Here is a 21,390-nt window from a genome sequence, read left to right on the forward strand (position 1 = left end):
CTTTCCTTAAAATGAACTTGAGTTCTAATGAGTGGCTGTTTAAACAAAGTCAAATATTCTTAGAAGTATGGTGGGAAGGGTAGGGGTGAGAAGGTGTTTTTTTTTTTTTTTTTTTTTTTCCAAGCAGTGGAAATAACAGAAAGGCAAAGAGTAAATAAAGAGAACTCTCTGCAGCAAGGAACTCCCTGAAGCTAGATGTAAACCAACACTCCCAGGCTGACTAGGGTCTCTTTTAAGATGACAACTGTGGAAGATCTCAGGGCAGTTTTGGGGATCCGTTTTGGGGAGACAAAATCCTTGTCATCACCTAAGAAAAACCCCTGGGAGGTGCTGAGGGAAGAAGCAAGAAGTGGCAAAAGCCCCTGCCAGAGGGTCTGAGTCACCAGGAGGTGAGCCCCCGTCCCCTGCTGGGAGGAATGAATTCCTCACTGCAAGTCTTCAAATCCTGTCCACCAGCATTTCTCCAAGGAGCCTACGTGAAATAGACAGATGTTCTACTATGAAGTTGTCTGGCTTCCAACCATGGGAAGGGCCTCTGAAAGGAGGAGGCTCCTGTCCCCTGTTGATTAGGGTAGCAATAAAGAGAGGCTGTGTGCGTCCCCAGTGACCACTGCAAGGCTGCGCTGCCAGAGGCCAGGCCAGGGATCCTTCGTGAAATGTGATTACACGAAGTTCCCTTTTCACCTCAAAAAAGCAAACACTACAGATGCTCCTCAACTTATGACAGGGTAAGCTGAAAATATTATAGACTGAAAATGCATTTAATACACCTCACCTGCCGAACATCATCTTTTAGCCTAACGTATCTTAAACATACTTGAACAATGTTTGTGCAACGAACAAGGACATAGCCCACAATTGGGCAAAATCATCTAACACAAAGCCCATTTTATAACGAAGGGTTGAATATCTCAGTAATTTATTGAATACTGAACTGAAAGTGAAAAACAGAATGGTACGTGGATATTTGAAGTATGGTTTCTACTGAACACACGTTGCTTACATGTCACTATAAAGTCAAAAAATTGTAAGTCAAGCCATTATAAGTTGTGAACTGTCTGTATAAATAGCACTGCTCAGGTCATTGTTTGTCTTCCATAGTGTCACGGTCTGGTCTGTGCATTTCTCTCTCTCCTTTTTCCGACACAGGTCACTCTCCAACACCACCCATCCCCATCTCCGGATCAGTGAAGCCCTGCAAGTCAGTACAGTTTGTACCTACTTAGGGGCATAAAGCATAAAAATAACCTTTTTTTTTTTTTTTTTTTTTTTTTTTGGCTCACAGATTTCGTGGGCCAGGGATTTGAACAGGGCATGTCAGGGGCTGCTTACCTCTGCTCCACAACATCTGAGCCTCAACTAGGAAGACTCCAAGGTTCTGGGGAATTCAAGGCTGTGGGGGAGTGGGATCATGAAAGGTTGATTAATTCACAAGTCGGTCAGGTAATGCTGGCTCTGGGGTGGGACTCAGCTGTGACCTTCAGCACTCTTACACATGGCTGCTCCAGACACCTGAGCTTCCTTTCACTGTGGTTACAAGGCAGCTGAATTTCTTACACCATGGCTTGGGGTTCAGAGCTCCAAGCCATCAGAGATATTGGTCTCTGGATTTAGAGACAATGACTAAAGGCAGGAGCTTGAACCAGGTGATCTCCCAAGATTCTTTCCAAAATGAACAGTCCATGAAGAGGACACAGTGCCTCTTAACCTTAAAGAAGGCTGAATCTTCCTGACATCCATGGGGACAGGGATGTTGATGACAGGTTCTCTCAAGAGCCAGCTTCTAACATTTGCAGGAGCAATAAGTAAGCTCTGTGGATCCTGTTCTCATATGTTCCAGAGAACAAGATGGAGGTTGCAAGGTCTTTTACGAGTTGGCTTTGGAAGTCATGGAACATCAGTTCTGCCACATTCCTTTGATTATAAGTAAGTCAGAAGCTTGCTCAAATACAAGAGGAAATGATATAGGCCTTCCCTCTCTCTCTCTTTTTTTTTTTTTTTTTTTTTTTGAGACCAAGTCTCACTCTGTTGCCTGGGCTGGAGTGCAATAATGTGATCTCAGCTCACTGCAACCTCCACCTCCGGGGTTCAAGTGATTCTCCTGCCTCAGCATCCTGAGTAGATGGGATTAGATGGGATTATAGGCACGCACCACCATGTCTGGCTAATTTTTTGTATTTTTAATGGAGACGGGGTTTCATCACGTTGGCCAGGCTGGTCTCAAACCCCTGACCTCATGATTCACTCACCTCAGCTTCCCAAAGTGCTGGGATTACAGGCGTGAACCACTGCACCCACTGGCCTTCCCTCTCTATAAGAGGATTGTCAAATAATTTGCAGACATGTGGCTTTTTTATTTAATTTTTTAAATCTTAATATAGTTTAGTTTTTTGGAAAGTTGTAGATTCATAGCTAAATTGAATGAAAAGTGTAGAGATTTCCCCTCTACTCCCTGCCTTCACACATGCATGGCCTCCCCATTATCAACATCCCCCACAGAGGGGCCCATTTGTTACAACTGATAAACCTACACTAACACATCCTTATCACTCAAAGTTCAGAGTTCACACTGTGGTTAATTCTTGGTATTGTACAGTCTATGGGTTTGGACAAAAGTATAATGACAGGTATCTACCATTATAGTATCATAAAAGTAGTTCACTGCCCTAAAAGCCCTCTGTGTTCTGCATATTTATATTTTAAAACCCTCACAATAGCCCACATTGCCTAACCCAAACTAGGCCCCGCCATCACTCTCTGTTGATTTCTCTATAAGGAGCTCCCTCTCCTTCACCTCTCATATCCTAGTAAACTTTGGAGATGAGCATGGGGAAGTTGCTAAAGTGCTTCTTGGTTCTTTGGCCAAGGTTGAGTTTAAAAGTAGCTGGTCTTCTGGGGGAAGTCCTCCTTTTCTTTGCTCTTCCCTCATCCCTGCCTCTCCACTTCACACTACCACTTGTGATTGTACCAATGCTCTGCTTTGCTTGACTCTTTGGTGAGTTCCCGGGAGTGGTTTCCTACCATCTTGTGTGTCTTTGCAGAATAAATTAAATGCTAAGGATCTGTACACAGGCTCAACACAGATATCTTCCTTGGTAATATCTCCATGCCAAGCTCTTGACTCACCATACTTAACTGAAACGGTTTCTCCTTCATGGTGTGACTTGGGGAGAAAGACTGTCAAACATGTTCTAGAAACATCAGCCTGTCATGCCTAGGATGGCACCTGGCAGTAGGAACTTGCTTTCTTAATGATTGTTGAATAAATTAACCCTGGGTTAGATGTGCTCTGGATGACTCATGGGCTCTGATTCAACGTGATTCACCAGAGGATTTAGGGTCATTTGACCATGGAGAGCCCTGCATATCTCCAGAGGGAAATGAGCAGTGTCTATGTGTTAAGGTGGTGGTGGGGAGTGTGGATGTGTGGTTTTGGGATAGGGGATGGGTGTGGATGGTCCTGTGGTGTGATATGGTGAGTCAGGGCCAGCAGCAGTGCTTGCCAACACGCTTATTACTTGGCCTTCTGGTAGTGTGCCTCTGCTTCCACATCTCCAGAATTTGGAAACTTTACTGGACACGGTGAACAAACCCTCCAAGTGTCAGGCCACTTGTTGAATTTCCAGGAGGCTCAGATCACTGCTGCTTCCTTTTTTCTTCCCTAAGGTGTCTGCATAAATCACCAGAAATTCTCCGGATAAGCTGACCTCACTTGAAGAGACCTATGTACAAAAGAGAAGGTCTAGGTTTGTCGATGGGAGAAATCATCAGAGTAACCACATTATTATTATTCTGGCTAGAGATGCTGGATTCCCAGGAAAACTTATAGAAATGATACGCTCATGTGTTTCTTATTTACAAGAAGAGAGAAAAAGAGAAAGGAAGAAAGGAAGGAAGGAAGAAAGGAGAAAAAGGAAGAAAGGGAAAAAGGAAGGAAGAAAGGAAAAAAAGAGAGAAAAAAAGACTTCCAGGCTTCCTTGCAGCAAGGGAGCACTTGTTGGGACAATACTTCTATGAAGGAAAGGGTCTGCACACTGACAGCAAGAGTCTTCATTGCTCTGAAATAAGCTTGCTCCTTTTGTGTTTTTTTCTTCATTTTCTGTGCAAATCCACAGCCCGAGGTGAATTGACTCTCTGTGCCTATGTGTCAGCATTGTGGAAGGCCTTTACATATGTCACCTTCTCATATCAATGATATCTCTAAGAAATACAGACTGCTATTTCCAATTAATATATGAGAAAACTGGGGCTCAGAGAAGTGAATTAAATTGCCCAGAACACACAGCTAATAAGCAGATGAACCAGATTGTTTATTCATACAATAAACATACAAGGCTATGTAGTAAGCTATGGAGAGGAAAAAAATGAATAACATGAGTTAGTTCTACAGAAAGTTTACAGCCTAGGTGAGAAAGATGGGTAATTGTATAACAATATGGTAAAGTGCACAGGTAGAGCTACACAGAAGACCTTGGGGGGAAGCATCAAGAGAGGCATCTAATGCAAACGGGGAGGTCAGTGGAGACTTCCTGGAGGAGGTGATGTTTGAGCTGAGTGTTAAGGATAAGTAGCAATTAGCTCAGTGAAGAGAGGCTGTGGAGTGGGAGAGGACATTCCAGAAACATTAGGCACATGTTTTTGGAATGGAATGCGATAGGCACCAAGCCAAAAAAAAAAAAAAAAAAAAAATCCTTTAACTGTCTTTTTTAATAAAAAAAAAAAAAAAAAAAAAAAAAAAAGATAATTGTCAATACTCATTAAAAAGATAATTAAATAATATTTTAAATGGTAAGGCATGGAATGAAAATATGGCAAAGTATGTGGAACCATAAGCAATTCTATGTTGCACTGTGGCTAGTCTTACTGGGGTTTATCCGACTTGAAAATACATAAGCTCTTCCCACTGTGCCTCTTCTCCTCAACAAACTGATTTTGGAGGGCTTAGCACATGTAGTATTTTATGCAGACCTTGGGCTCCCATTTCTCATTCTTTAAAAGTCCCTTATGGAATTAGCAGAGCCTGGAAAATTTTACTGGAACTTACTTCTATGTTGTAACTTAGGAGGGGCTCAGCCTTCAGAGTTCCCTCTGGGATTAAAGGGGATCAGGAGGTACCTGTCCCAAAGGCCCTTGGCTACCTGAGAGAAAGTCAATTTGTTTCATAAGGCTCCACGGCTGCCTCACAGCGTTTTGGAAGCAGTAGGCCAGAGATCACCAGGAAACAATGGTGCCTGGGTTCGCTGCCACAAGCAAGGTGTGATGAGTCAGAATGAAGCAACAGTTACACACACCAACAGGTCTAGCTGGCAACAGGTAAAGGTATTACCTCAGTGAAAAACCAGAGCTGAAAACGGGTAAGGTCTAACTGTGCCAGAGATTTGCTGTGCTGCTTCTTTTTTAAATGGCTATGATGACAGGGGGGGTGGGGAGTGGGGGGTTGGGAGGTATACAATACATGCATTTAAGTTTCCAGCCACTAAGTAAACAGATCTTATTCCTAAAGGATACTCTTTCCATGGGCCATACTGTTTTGAATTCCTTCCTTTAATAAGTCTTCTCATGGGGTCACTTGGAGAGGACTGGAAGATGGAGACTCTTGGGGTCCATCAGGAGATAGCTTATCCCACAACCCAGGCCTAATGCAAACAGGTAAAATTTCTGCCCTGCTGGGAAGGATAACTATGACCAGATTAAAGGGGCCCTTAAAAGAAATTCCTTCTTGTATTGGACCTGGAATCATAAAACTAGGAGGTAGAAGTGACTTTTGTCATTTTACAGGTCAGGAAACTGATTAGATAGGGAAGTGATTTGCCCATGGTGGGAAGTAAATTCAACATAGAACCAGGATAAAACCCATCTCTTGACTCCAAACCCAGTGCCTTGGCCTGCTTTCCTTGTTGCTGTCTGCCCATTGTCACAAAGTTTAAAATACTATTTATTTGTCTTTTTAATGAGTATTGCCAATTACTTTTTTTTTTTTAACTAAAAGAAGACAGTTAAAGGATTATATCTTATTGGTATTTGTAGGCTTGTTGCCTATTACATTGTCAGAATTGATACTAAAAACGTCCCTACAATATTTCTACCCATGAATCTGCACATAGAGACCCCATTGGGAGCTGAGCCTTGGTGGATCATTTTGATTTAGGTGGGACCTTATGTCTAACAAATCTTTCTGTCCATTATCTTGCCCAGCCCCCATTCGAATATAGGTATATTTTCAGGGTTATTTTTGCATTCATAATTCTTGGCAAGAAAATCCTCCCATCTAATCTTTGCTTGATTTCTTTGTTTCAGGAGATTATCTAGCATGTCTAATAGAGCAACAAGTCATGTCCTGTGGCTCCAGGCCTGGTATTCCATAGCATACCAAAATCAACCACAAGCCTTTGCCTCCAACCTCATCCATATCAAGGGCAGAGATGAGGCTGCCCCCAAGGGAGGTGGAATTTATAACCAAATGATCATGCTCTTTCTGGGTTTTGCAGGGTTCCCCAGAGAGGTAGCATTCTTGGGTTATGGGGTACAGAGAACTCTGAGATTAATTTTCAGTGATGCAAAGCCAGTGTAGAACTACGAAAAAATTGCTCACCTGAGGGTTACTGGAATATTGGTAAAATATTACTTCTTGCTGGAGAAGCACAGGGAACTTCACCCAAAATATGGCTCTCTGGTATAATGGGTATTTTAAATTGAAGGTCTTTTAAGATCAACAGATGCTGGAGGAGACTTTTCCCCTATCTACGTAAAGACCAGACGGACCCACCAAGGAGAACAATTGTTTTTCCCGCTCTACCCGCTTCTGTCTCTCAGTCCTTTACTTCTGCCATAAAGAAGGATGAAGCTGTTCTCTGAAATTCCCTTATCTGCCTAAGATCTATACTTACCAAAGACGAAAACAATTACCTCTGATCCCTCCTCTGAATTTTCATTAACTGAACTCATGTCGCAGGAAGAAAGACAGAAGTCTGTCAACCAACATGGGCAGACTTTTATCACAAACTACTCTCTGCTCTGTGGGCCCAACAGACTTTTTCCCAGGCCATTGTATATTCTTCACAGCCATTGAATTGCCCTGAAAATTGTTTACTAATCCCCCTAAAATCATCCACAATGCCCCCCTCCCATTCCCTCAAGAAGTAGGTATACAAATATCTGTATCCCATTGGGATACTGGGAACTCAGCCTGTGATTCTCACATGAATGTGAACAAATATCCATGCCTTTTATCTTATTAATCTGCCTTTCATGAGTTGATTTTTCAGTGAAACTTCCAGTGGTGAAAGGAAAACTACATAGCTATTTAATTTACTCACCTGGGATAGAAAAGGAAATCCTAACAGATGATTTAGGTCAGTGGTATCCAACCTTTTTAGTCAGGAGAGCACATTTTAATCTGAAAACATGTATAGTCTTGTAGATAAAAATACATTTAGGAATGCATTGGTAGAGCAAATGCTTAATAGCAGACAGAGACTACTACCTTTAAAGGAATTTGAGTTCCATTAATCATAACCTTATCTATGTAATATTCCAAATCTGAGTTATTGCTTTCACTCTGTGTTTCTGCAGCTCTCTCTGCCTGTTTTACCACTGGACTGGAACCTCCATGAAGGCAGGGCAGTTTGACTTATTCCCTGTCTATTATATGCTCGGCACCTACCACAGTTTTTGGCACAAAGCAGTACTTTATGTGTATTTGTAGAATGAATGAATAAAACCATTAGAAGTATTAGAATATATGTGTGTGAATCATGCTATTTCATCAACCTATAAGCACTGATTCATGCAAATAAAGTGCTCCCATGGGATCTCAGGGTCTACAGATTAGAAACCATGCATTTAGATTTATATCCTTGTGCCCAATATTTTGTTCCATTTTCCTCATAGGGAGCTTATGGGTCAGTAGATCACAAACATTGGTCTCTGGATTTAGAGACAATGACTAAAGGCAGGAACTCGAACCAGATGATCTCCCAAGGTTCTTTCCAAAATGAACAGTCCATGAAGAGGACACAGTGCCTCTTAACCTTAAAGAAGGCTGAACCTTCCTAACATCCATGGGGACAGGGATGTTGATGACAGGTTCTCTCAAGAGCCTGCTTCTAACGTTTGCAGGAGCAGTAAGTAAGCTAATCTCTGGCAGCCTCTAGGCGGTCTAGTTGCTATTTCGACCCCAAATGGGCCTGCAAAGGTACTTTGCCTGTTTCCTCTGTCAACCTATTTGTGCAGAGTGTTGATAACTGAAGTGACACACAGTAAATACTCTTTGTCTTGCAAGACATTTGCTGGCAGTGGAGATAAGGAAGGAAATGTAGGAGTTGAAAGAAAGAATGCTTAGCTTAAACTGTGTGTGTGTATATGTGCCTCTCAGTGTGTGTGTTCACATTTAAATGATGACCTCTCTCTTGCCTCTTCACGCAACAGCTCCTTCTCTTGATTCTCCCGCGCTCGAATTTCTGCACTCTTCAAAGATAGAATGGCATTCCAGGTGTGAACAAATCAGGGAGGTTTCCTGTTTAAGATTCAGAAATTCATAGCCCTGAGGAAGTGAGTAAAAGAGAGAAGAGTAGAGAGAAAGAGAGATGAAAAACAGAATCTCCGCCACCTGTTATTTAGTGATTAGCTTCCAGATAAGGAAGGCAAAGATGCATTCCAGGAGCTCGGGACTTGCCCAGACAGAACTCAGAGCAAAGGAGGGCTTGCAGAAAGGTGAAGCCAGAAATTACAGGAGGTGGCTGGGCTACTGAAAGTACCATCTATAAATTTTCTTTCCAAGCTCCTCCATTTCATGGAGCTCTTAAAATTGTCAGTTCGTCACTTCACCCTCTTATTGATCTGCCTCACCTGATTTGGTTTATGTAAAAGATTCTTATAAAGACTAGCTCTTCCACTAGCCATGTAACCCTGGGCAAACCACTTACCTTCTTAGATACAGGCCTAGTGGCTGCTATCTCATGTGTTTAAATAGCTTCATCCAAATCCGTATGAAAAGAAGCCAACAACAACAACACACATACAAACAAAAAAATAGCATAATTCTGGGAAGAAGCCCTGATGTGAGTTTGCAGGTGAGCAGCCTCTGCTCTAGTTCTTACTTGCATACACGCCAGGCCGTTTGACTCACCCACAACGAAAAGCAAGTGCTTATTCATGCTTATTCATTCACTTACAGAGGAGCAGGCTGTTCAATTTTGGTGTTTTCCCTTCTCAGTAGAAAGGAGTGAAAATAATTTCTGCACAGCCTCTCCTTCTGTTAAATATGTTACCGGAAAGCAATCACGATCCAGACCCCAAGAGAGGGTTCTTGGATTTCGTGCAAGAAAAAATTCAGGGTGAGTCCACAGTGCAAAGTGAAAGCATGTTTATCAAGAAAGTAAAGAAATAAAGAATGGATCCTCCATAAACAGAGAAGCCCTGAGGGCTGTTGGTTGCCCATTTTTATGGTTATTTCTTGATGATATGCTAAACAAGGGGTGGATTATTCTTGCCTCCCCTTTTTAGACCATATAGGGTAACTTCTTGACGTTGCCATGGCATTTGTAAACTGTCATGGCACTGGTGGGAGTGGAGCAGTGAGCATGACTACAGGTCACTCTCATGGCCATCTTGGTTTTGGTGGTTTTTGACTCCTTTACTGCAACCTGCAACCTGTTTTATCAGCAAGGTCTTAATGAATTGTATCTTGTGCCGACCTCCTATCTCATCCTATGACTTAGAATACCTCAACCTGTCTGGGAATGCAGCCAGCAGGTTTCAGCCTTATTTTACCCAGCTCCTATTCAAGATGGAGTTGCTCTGGTTCACACACCTCTGACACTTCTGCATGTGGCACCTGTGGCTGCAAACAAGACCCCAGGTTCTGAGCAGAGGGGCAGGAGGCTGTGTACTTTTCAGGGTTGTATGGCCTCTTCCCTTGCTAGCCTTTCTTGCTGTCTTTGTTCTTATGACTGAAAATGTCTTGTCCTTGACAACCACGATGTGTTCAATTTTTCGACACGATGAGGTCAGCACATTGCCTTCTAGCCTCTAGAGCAGGTAAAAGTCTTGACAGATATAAGATCAAATTACTAATTCACTCTGATTATCATTTTGCATTGTCTCCTATAAAAAAATCAATGTGGAGCCATGAACAGTTATGCTAGGGCAGAAAATAAATACCCTGCTGATTAAAAACTGGAAGTCACTAGCTTTGAAATTTCTCCAAAAATAGAGCCCCAGATGTCATGTAAACTGCAATCAAAATGGGCTGTAAAACTCAAACTGTAGACATTGCCTTGTAAAGCGTTCACAGATGTAGCAGCAGAAGAAATTCTCGCAGCTTAGAAAAGCAAGACTTCTGCTTTTTTTTTTTCTTTCTGTCTCTCTTTTTGTTTTTGAGGGGGATGGTAGACAGGATGAACACCAAACTGTTCATTTCAATATGTAATTTGCCTCAAAGAATTCTGACTTAATATATTTTCTCACCAACCTAAATCCAATTCAAAAAACATTTATTGAAACTCGAACAATCTACTTTTGGTTGACAAGTGCTAATAGGTGCAATGTTACCCCTGTCAACTTATAAGATCACCTACTGAGCTTGGAGTCAAACAGGAAAAAGGAAATTAAACTGGAGTTTGGATGTGTATCTTCTAAATTCTCAGCCATAGCTGAATGTGTATAGTGCTCAATGAGAAGCAAATTGCATTGCTGGTTTTTCTTTATTAAAAAAAAAAAAAAACAAAAAAAAAACCTAAAATTAAAGCTGGAGCATGTTCACATCTGAATGTTGGATCTACCTCTAATGCAGATGAGATATATCTGTATGAAAAAACAAATGAGGCTGGGTTCGGTGGCTCAGGCCTATACTCCCAGCACTTCGGGAGGCTGAGGCGGGTGGATTACTTGAGGTCAGGAGTTTGAGACCAGTCTGAGCAACATGGAGAAACCCTGCCTCTACTAAAAATACAAAATTAGCCAGGCATGGTTGCATGCTCCTGTAATCTCAGCTGCTCGGGAGGCTGAGGCAGGAGAATCACTTGAACCCGGGAGGCAGAGGTTGCAGTGAGCTGAGACTGTGCCATTGCACTCTAGCCTGGGCAACAAGAGTGAAACTCCGTCTCAAAAAGAAAATAAAAAAAAGAGAAAAAAGAAAAATAAAAAACAAATGACATCAGAGAATCTTTTTCAACACCTCTTTGCTTCTTGGACTAACTATGTATTTCCAACGAAAAACAACAAATAAAATTGGTTTTTGACCCTGTTTTATTTTTCTATGGAGACCAGCCCTCTACTCTCTTGAGTTCCACAGATAGGTGGATTTCTCTGAGAAACTTAACAACACCATGTCATTTTTAGTTTAAGAGCTTTTGTCAGGAGTATCTAATAGGTAGCAGGCAATAGCAGAGTGTGAGTGAGTGTATATGGGTGTGTACACTCCCTTATGTGCACGTGTATATTATCAAAGATGATGTACCATTACTGGACCAAAATTCCACACCGCCTTTTGGATAAATCAGACAATGTAGTCAAATGGTTAGTCCAAATTATCTCCTTTCACTCTTGCTTTGTAGTTAACTACGAGAATGTGGCCATTAATTGTTAACATTCTAGACCTCATTGGCCAGCAGGGTTCATATCAAAGATCATCTCCTTCCTTCCTCTCTGTGCAGACAACTTCTGCTGTATCTGTAAGGCACAACCAGAGGTCAATTGCTTTTCAGTTCACTCATTCATTCTCATATGTAGTAAGAAATAATGAAGTACCAACCCTGTACCAGGCAGTCCTCTAGGTGCCCGAGATACTACAGAGAATAAGACAGAGAGGCTCCTAACCTCATGGGGCTTACATTCTGGTGTGAGAAGACAACCAATAAACAAAATAATTGCAAATAGGTCTTACATCTTAGGTCTCAGTAATTATCATGGAAATTGAAAAAGCAAAGAGACATGATAATCACTGGATGTGCATATGTGGGGAGCTCTTTGGGTGGGGATATCAGAGAAGCACTCTCAGAGAAGGTGATGTGTGAAGACAGCCAGGCAGTAAGGGTGGGGTGACATGCACACTGTTGCACCCAGAAAAAACAGTAAAGGGCTAGCAGCTCTCAAGGTCAAGTTTTGCATACTCAAGTGAGCTGGCCCCACACCACATTCCTACAGAGGAGATTTTCTTTTCTTGACTCATTTGTAAACCAAGTGGGAAGTTGCACTCTGAAACGAATGAATGTGAGGATCCGGGGCACTTTATTAAGGAAAACTGAAGCGTTGCTCTTAGATATGAGGAATTTGCTGGAGAAGTTGAAAAACTTAAGGGCTCTGGTCCCATCTTTGCCAATAGCAGGTTATGTACCACTGGGAAGTCCCTTCTCCTCTCTGACTTCAGTTTCCTCTTGAAATGAGGATGTTGGATATCTAATTCTCTTCCAGTGTGAAAAATCTCTGAGCTTTCTAAAAACAGAAGCTAGAGCTGCATATTCCTGCTTGAGAACACACTGTTAACATGGACTCACTCACTAGGACATTCAAAGCCATACTGTGCATAAAAACAGCATATGCACTGGAGTGACACTTGATCAACTCCTCCTAGAGTCCAAAGGAGCCATGTTCAGACACTTGATCTCTTTTAACCTCCTCAATTTGGTCTGTGCTATGACTTTAGTCAGTCGGGAGCCCTTTCAACAGGCAACCAATGGAGAGAGTTTCATGGATAGGCCTGATCTCCCAGTGCACACCAAAATGAGGCATCTTGTCCATATGCAACTATGTGAGAAGTGGCAGGTCTGATGGCAGAGATAGATCAGACAGGGGTCCCAGGGTCTCAACCTTCAATAGTGGAAGATCCCTCCTAACAAAAGTCTGTGGTTAAAGACAGCCCTTTACTATGATCCCCTGGCTTCCTGGCATGAAAACAGCTTTCTTTGAATCCTGCATAATGGGCAGATAGTCTCACAGCCATTTCCTCCTCTGTTGGGTCTGTTGCATGATGTTCTATCAGTACAGAGAGACATTCCAAAGCTCAGAAAAGGTATAGGACAAAGGGCTATCATTTGTATATGTATTTTGAGCATCTTTGCTAGGTGGAAGAGGGATCTAGAGAGACACACAGTGAATCAGAAATAGTCCTTGACCTCAAAGACATCCCCTCAGCCTAGATTCATATGCAGATACCTACCATTAACACAAGTCAGAGAGGGAGGAGAGTGGACGCAATGACAAGGGTGATGGTGGTGAATGAATTGACATTTGGAATTGGTCCTTGGGGATGATTGGGACTTCACAGGTCAGAGGCAGAGAATGAACATTCCTGCTAAGGGAACAGAATGAGTGAAAGCCGTGCATAGCGTAGAGCTTCCGGGAAGAACATCAATTTATACAGACTCCAAGAGGAGAGATCCTCAGAGGTTTAAATCTAACCCCCAAGTGCATGACACAAAGGAAGCCAGAGCCCTTTGAAATGCAGCTACTTTTGTCCCTGGTGTCCCTGGAGTTTCCAGATTTTATTCCAGGAGAAGCATAGCACCCTCCTCCCCTCTGCATCCCCAACCACACATACAAGGAACCTACAAGGAGGGCAGGGCTGTGGCTTTCAGTCACCAAACTTGCATCATTTCTGATCAGGGAAATATATATATATATATTTGAGATGGAGTCTCACTCTGTAGCCCAGGCTGGAGTACAGTGGCACGATCTCAGCTCACTTGCAACCTCTGCCTCCCAGGTTCAAGAGATTCTCCCACCTCAGCCCCCTGAGTAGCTGGGATTATAGGCATGCACCACTACGCTCGGCTAATTTTTGTATTTTTAGTGGAGATGGAGTTTCACCACGTTGGCCAGGCTGGTCTCGAACTCCTGGCCTCAAGTGATCTGCCTGCCTCAGACTTCCAAAGTGCTGAGATGACAGGCATGAACCACCGCAACTGGTCAGGGAAATATTTTAAAATTGTATCAATTTTGGAGTTCTGATCATTGTTTCAGAGTTGGAAATCAACTTTAGTCTCAGGATTCCTTATTGTTCCTCTGCTGCAATTTTTTTTCTATTATTTTTTCCTTTTTGAAGGCAGGGTCTCACTCTGTCACTGAAGCTGGAGTGCAGTGGTGCTATCATAGCTCACTGTCATCTCAAACTCCTGGGCTCAGGTGATCCTCCCTCCCCATCCTCCCAGGTAGCTGGGATTATAGGCACATGACACCATGTCCAGCTAGTTTTAAAATTTTTTGTAGAGACTGGCTCTCACTCTGTTGGTTAGGCTGGTGTTGAACTCCTGGCCTCAAGTGATTCTCCCACCTGGGCCTCCTAAAGTGCTGGGATTACAAACTTGCACCACGGGGACTAGCCCTTTGCTCTAATTTCTAAATGCCATTTCAACTTTTCTTTCCTCCATCCAGCCACGCTTCTTTGTTGCAGACACAAGTATTTGGAAACTTCCTTTTTCCTCTCTCATTTTTGTCCCTGGGGCTTCTACAAAGACTGTCAGAGGTCTCCCCACTCTTTATCATCCAGATGTCTCCGAGAAACAAAACCACACACTTCCCAACAACCATCCTGATCTGATCATTTGCATATCAGGAAGGCTTTGTCCCAACTGAATTCTACCTTGTCATTCCCATCAATATTTTTTTATCATCTTAGCTCCGTGCCAACCAATTGTTCATATTTACTCTCAATATGTATTTGACGATCACACGGAATTTCACTGCCTGGTTATGTTCTGGTCTACTTAATTCGTCATCTCTATATTCCTTCTCTTGACAGTGGCAGTGTTGCCAGGTAAACAAAGTTCTCTTTTGTTATCACACTTGTGGCCAAATAGTAGCAATAATGGTAATAAGAAATAAGTTGTATCAGGTAAGGTGTTTTATTTTTTTGTTTTTGTTTTTGTTATTATTTATTTATTTATTTATTTGAGACAGGGTCTCATTCTGGAGTACAGTAGCGTGATCATAGCTCACTGTAGTCTCAAACTCCTAGGTTCAGTGATAACCCCACCTCAACCTCCTGACTAGCTAGGACTCTAGGCATGTGCCACCAAACCCAACTATTATCATTATTATTATTATTATTATTATTATTATTATTATTATTATTATCTTGTATAGAGAAGGGTCTCTCTCTGCTGCCCAGGCTGATCTCGAACTCCTGACCTTAAGCAATCCTCCTGTCTCGGCCTCCCAAAGTGCTGGAATGACAGCCATAAGCCATGGTACCCAGCCTCTTATAGGGCTTTAATAGAGGACCATCACTTCCTTAATACTCAAGCCAACCTGTGAAGCAAATTATCCCATTTTACAAATGAAAAAAAACTGAGGCTTAGAGAGATGAAGTGACTTCTTTAAGGTCACTCTAGTAATAACAGACAGGCAGGGCTCAAACTCTGGACTATTAGGTAGAGCTGGTGGATATGAAGTATGCTTTGAATTCTGTGCTGGTCCCCCTGTGCTTCCCAGAGATGCTCTAAACTGGAGGCTCAAACACCAGCGGATTTTAGAATTACCTGGGGTCCTTTTTAAAATGCAGAATCTTCCCACCCCATACCCAGGACAATCTGATTTTGATGTGATAGGGCCCTTGCATCATTTACCCAGACCCCTGATTTTATTAATGCAGGAGCTTGTGTTGAGAAATTGACAAGCAAAATGGAGAAGCCTAAGAATGCCTTATTTGTATTTACTGTTCATTGTATGTAACTGTGAGTTCATTCAGGGAAGGATAGTTTGTATTCTGCTTTAGTTCTTATAAAATATCACTATAATCTTATTTTAAATGACTGCATTTCTGGAAGAGACCATTTTATCCCAAAGAGAATTTCATTTCTGATCATTTCAGATAGATCTTTTATTTTAATTCTCCCTTCCCTTCTTTTAATATGACATCATAATCCTCTTCACATCTAGCTTTTGTGTTTTATTGGTGTTTTTTTTATGGAATATTGCCAGGCTTAGCATTAATGATGGAGATTTCAGAATTATATTCTAAATGAGAGTAAAATTCAAATAAGGATTCAAATGGAAAATATGTCTATAAGTATATGAAAATATCTCCTTTTTTACGCAGCTTTTCTTTCTTTTTATTTTTTTCTTTTTTCAGAAGGAAATGCTGGTTTAGGTAGGTATGTTAGGGGGTGAATTTTACTGTTATACATACCATCTTAAGAAATATTCAGATAAATCCTGCTTGTCAGAACTCCAAAGAGGTCAGAGCACTGGATAAAAAATGAGACCAGCTTTGATTTTCTTATGTAAATGTTTTCTCTAGATGTATCTATTATGACAAATGTAATGGTTCTAATAACCACTCCAGACCCATCTAATTCAATTTAATTCACCATGATCAAAAAATGCAAAACAACTATTTGAAAGACAGAGATTAGCTCTCTTTCTACTACTAAAGGAAATGAGAAAGGTATTAAAGAGATGGAATCTCAGACAGAGCTTCAATATTGATCTCATCTCCCTTAAGTTTGATCTTATGTAAACTAAGTATACTGAGTGAGGTTTGGTGTAAAATTTCTTTTGTAAGGTCTAAAGAAACTGGAACAAGCCATCCATATTCATCCCCTCTTTAGCAAGCATATTCCTTCCTACCACTTTCAAATATTTGGATCAATGTAAAGATTTAAGATCATTTTTCTTCCAGATTGCAGATCATTGCCTCATAGCCACATTATCTCACAAGCTGTGTGGTTTACATTCTTGCACACTGAGCTGTCATATTTCACATAAATACCTTCTTTCCATGGGACAGAATATAAACTGTCTCTTTCTACCTAACCCTGTCTTGAGTAAACAAAAGAAGCTGAGTTTTGGAAAATGAATTTCAAGCCCAGTCCAGTGGAAAATATCCTTTGGTCATCTACACTCCTGCACTTGCTGGTACTCTCTTTTCATCCCTTGCCTGGCCCTTAATCCACATTGCATCCTTTATGGGATACTTTTCATCCATCCCTTTCACTTGTTGACTCCGTCCGTCCTCGGTGAGCTGGTATAGGAGCTTGTGTACTTGCATTTCCTTTGGGAGCAGCATTCTTTAAGGAGAGCAGGAAATTCAGTGTCAGTTAAAGAATGCTTTTGGTGTGCAGAAACTCTTCTGAGCTCTGGGAGCACACAGAAGAACGAGATGGGTTCTCCTTCTCTTTAAAATGATTGCCTCTAGTTAGAGGCAATGGGCCTAACAAGAACAATAGCTCCCGTGCATTGAGTGTTTGTTTCGTGCCACCTTCCCAAACGCAATTACTTTTCATCTTCACAATAGTCCTGTGAGTTAGATGCTGTTATTCCCATTTTTCAGATGAGAAAATTTGGGCTCCCAGTTGCCCCGGCCTCTCAGTGGGTATGTGTCAAAGCCAACATTTGAATCCTGGTCAGTCTGACATCAACACTTCTTCACTGTATGGTACGCTGGTTGAAAATATAAATAATAATCGATGACTGAGGCACAGAAAAGATCAACAGAAAAAGAAATTCATCTCCTGGGTCAGAAGGATTAAAGTAGAAACTGGAAGGCTTTACCCATTCCAGTGTGGCAGTGCCTCCTCTTTTAATGACTTCCCTTGCAGGCAAAATTCTCCGGAAGAATGCTGTTGGCATCCTTCAATGCATCATAAATAATGTCCCAGGTGCTCAACTACCAGACTCAGTCACACTCCTCTGGAAGCTTTGCAAAAGTCTTCGAACTTAACCCCCTCTCAGCCAGCGATTCTTCTCATTCCTTGCTTCCCACTATGAGCTCAGTATCATTTGCTCATAGTTTATAGTTGCTTTGTAAGTGCTCTTAAATATTTTTTTTTTGTCTTTTTGTTTTTTCATTTTTTGTTTTTTTGAGATGGAGTCTCTCTCTGTTGCCCAGGCTGGAGTTCAGTGGCATGGTCTCGGCTCACTGCAACCTCTGCCTCCCAGGTTCAAGTGATTCTCCTACCTCAGCCTCCTGAGTAGCTGGGATTACAGGCACATGCCACCGTGCCTGGCTAAATTTTGTATTTTTAGAAAAGATGGGGTTTCACTATGTTGGCCAGGCTGGTCTCAAATCTCTGACCTCAAGTAATCCATCCGCTTCACCCTCCCAAAGTGCTGGGATTACAGGCGCGAGCCACCGTGCCCAGCCAAATATTTCTAAAGCAATTATTAGTTCAAATGAGTGCTACCTGCACAGATTCAGGATCTGCTGCTTCCGTGTTGTTACTGTCTAACAATTCTGCAAACTTTTTGTTTGCCTTTTTGTTTTTTGGTGGGAAAGAAAGGTCACCTAAACTTTAGGTTCCTCTAAGGCTGGACTGTGTTTTATTTGTTTCTGTATCCTTGGCCCCAGGTCAATAGGTCCCAGAACACGTGTTCATAAAGGTTTGATGGACTAAACTAAATGTGGAGCCAATTATTCTAAGCTCTGTGACAGGGAAATATAGACCCTCAAATCAATTTAGCAAAGACTGAAGTGTGGGGATCAATTAAGGTTAAGTACAGCTATAACTATAACACAAGGCAGAACAAGGTAAACCATCATAACAGGGTACCAAATGCCAGGGAAGTTCAGAGGTTGGAGAGATCTTATTCAGTGATCTAGAAGGGGGTATCAGAAGGCTTTAGATATCCACCAAACTGATAACAAGATCACAGCTATTATAACTTGGCATCTTGGTACCAGTTTGTTGTTTTCAATAGTCACAATAGTCATAGCGGGAAGTACGGCATAGAGAAACTTTTTACTTTATACTTTCCAAGTTTGACTGCATTTTTTAAACAATAAAATTCATTCTTCTTACTACTAAAACAAAAAGGAAAGGACTTCATGGTGAAGGTGGCATATGACTGGGTTTGGAAAACTCTGTGGATAGGCTAAGGGGTGGGGAGGATTATTTCAGACTGAGGACCCAGCACAAAGGAAAACACAGAGACAGGCAAGCCTTGAAAAGGTTCAGGGAGCTGGAACCAGAAAGGTGAGCTGGAGTGCTGGATGTGGGCAGGGGCAGCAGCAGGGAAGGCCAAGAGGGAAGGTCAGGCCAAGTTGTGTGGGTAAAGATGCTGTCACTGAATTCATTTGCATGGGGGAGCCTCTGGGTCTTCTGAACTGAGCAAGGCACAATCATGGCTGGGCTTGAGAGGAGTCCTTCTGGACGCTGCTCAGATTGGATATGCACTGACGTAGTCCTTCTTCCTTCCTGAGCCTGATGGCTTGTGGCTCCTAAATCCCAAGGGCTGATTCTATTCCATGTACCAGCCCATCCAGTGCTACAACCCAAAGGAGTGACTCGTGCTGGGTTTTCCAAGACATATCACAGGAGGAGAAGAAAGAATATAGACACCTTCACAGCACCCCTCAAATCACCTGTAGGGGTTCCCCTCTCTTGCTGGTCATGGAAATGCAAGGTGAACATTGAGATTCCCTCGGCTTCATGTGTCATTCTTTGCTTCAGGAAAATAAAGCTTTCTTAAATATTTATATTTTTGCTTTCCTCTCCCATTCCTCTCTCTTCCATTTAAATATGTCTGAAATATAAGCACATATACACTTACATATTCAGCATGGCCACTTACTCATTCTACCCCCTCCTCTGCTACCCTGCTTCTGTTGGGAGCAATAAGGGCAAAAACTCAATTAATTTCTCTGAAATTTCCATCTACTGCTTTAGTCACTAACAGACTTTTCATATGTTAGGGCTCTCAATCAGCCACCTCCTGTGGCTTTAATCATTTTCTAACATTTCAGTTTGCTGTCCAGTCTGAATGCCCTGCTCCATCTCCCCTTGCTTTGGTTTTTATTATTTTTATTTTAACTCTGAAAGGAAAATTCATTACCTATACCTGGAGCCTGACCTCTTTGTTGATGCCCTTTTACATGTCAAAGTATTTCTTTGAGTAATCTGTTTGTTTTGACCACTAAAAGCTTTTTTGAGCAAAGAAAATCTGATAGTAACAGAAGGTCCCCAAGTGGGTATGATTCTATTTCTGACTAAGGCTCTGAAGATCTTTGTGATAGTTGATCTCATGTGTCAACTTGGCTAGGCCATGGGACCCAGATATTTGGTCAAACATGTCTGCACATTGCTGTGAAGATTTTTTTTTAAGATGAGATTAACACTAAAATCAGTAGACTTTGAGTAAAGCAGATTGTCCCCTGTAATGTGGGTGGGCCTCATTCAATCAGCTGAAAACCTTCAGAAAAAGACAAACTTCCTCCAAGGAAGAGAGAACTCTGTAGGCAGTGGCAGGCTGCCTTCTGCTCAAACTGCAACATGAACTGTCCCCTGAATCTCCAGCCTGCTCTTCTACCTTGCAGATTTGGGATTTGCCAACCTCCTAATTATGTGAAGCAATTCCTTAAAATAAATATTTTTTCTCTCTGTGTGTCTGTGTATACATACATACACACACACACACATACACATACACACACATATAAGTGTATATATAAACATATATACACATACAACCTATTGATTCTGTCTCTCTGGAGAACCGTGACTAATTGACTAATACAATCTTCATGTCTATATTCTGTTACTCCAGAAAGATTACAATTTCTTATTTGATTCAGAAAATGCTTATTAGATATTCACTAAACCATTAAAACAGCTCTACCTTAAATTGACAGTATCCCTTCCACTTCCTCCATTTCCTGCCTAAAAACCTAAATACACGAGGACCCCAGTATCATCTACCTCTCACCTTGTTTCATATCTTTTTATTTTGCCATCCGTAGAGGAAAGCAGAGCTTGGCAGCCACCTCTGATAGATCAGACTTTCACAGCTTTCAGGATCCCTGCCTTCTAGTCAAAACCCTGATGGCTTCTTCAAATCTCTCTCCTATGGGTCCTGTTTAGCAAGGCTTTGCACATCTTCATTTATCTCCTTTGAGCACTCTCTAAGTTCACTATTTGACTTTATTGGGATCTTCACTTCGATCACAATGATAAATCTGATGGTATTACACTGTGTCCCTAGGATGAAGTCAAGTGTTGGGTATTGCCAAGACTTCTCATAGAAATGTATTCTTGGGTGTGGGGAGATACATCAACCTTAACTATAACAGTCATTACTGTTGACTGAGCACTACCTACATGCTAGACCCTGAAACAGATGATTTACACTCATTATCTCATTTTATCTTGTAGATTAGACAGAACAGACTAATTATCCCCCAATACTCATACGTTTTAAGAAGAAATGGAACCATGGAACCTCTGAGTCTTAGCTGGGCCCATGGCCATTGGGAATATAAGCTAAATCTCCCAGCCCCCTACTCCCTTGCATAGAGGTATGGCCATGTGACTAAGTTCTGGCCAGTAGAACATAAGAGGAAGAGTTAAGTAGAACTTCTGAGAAGTGTTTTTAGAGGAGGGTGATGCATGCTTTGCCTTCCTGCTGGTGGGAGTTTGGACAAAGCGTCTGGAGCTTGCTGCCATCTTGAGCACACAT

General features: G+C 41.8%; 1 long non-coding RNA gene across 1 annotated transcript; it reads right to left on the bottom strand.

The window, feature by feature from the left end:
* Nucleotides 1-13,025: 13,025 nt before the first annotated feature.
* On the bottom strand, nt 13,026-20,800 carry LOC112620442. Its single transcript, XR_003118529.1, has 3 exons — nt 20,641-20,800; nt 19,301-19,461; nt 13,026-13,288 (listed from the first exon to the last, which is right to left on the bottom strand). It is a non-coding gene; the product is annotated as an uncharacterized LOC112620442 (long non-coding RNA).
* Nucleotides 20,801-21,390: the final 590 nt, after the last annotated feature.

Source organism: Theropithecus gelada, chromosome 1 (genome assembly GCF_003255815.1).
Source record: "Theropithecus gelada isolate Dixy chromosome 1, Tgel_1.0, whole genome shotgun sequence".
NCBI lineage: Eukaryota > Metazoa > Chordata > Mammalia > Primates > Cercopithecidae > Theropithecus > Theropithecus gelada.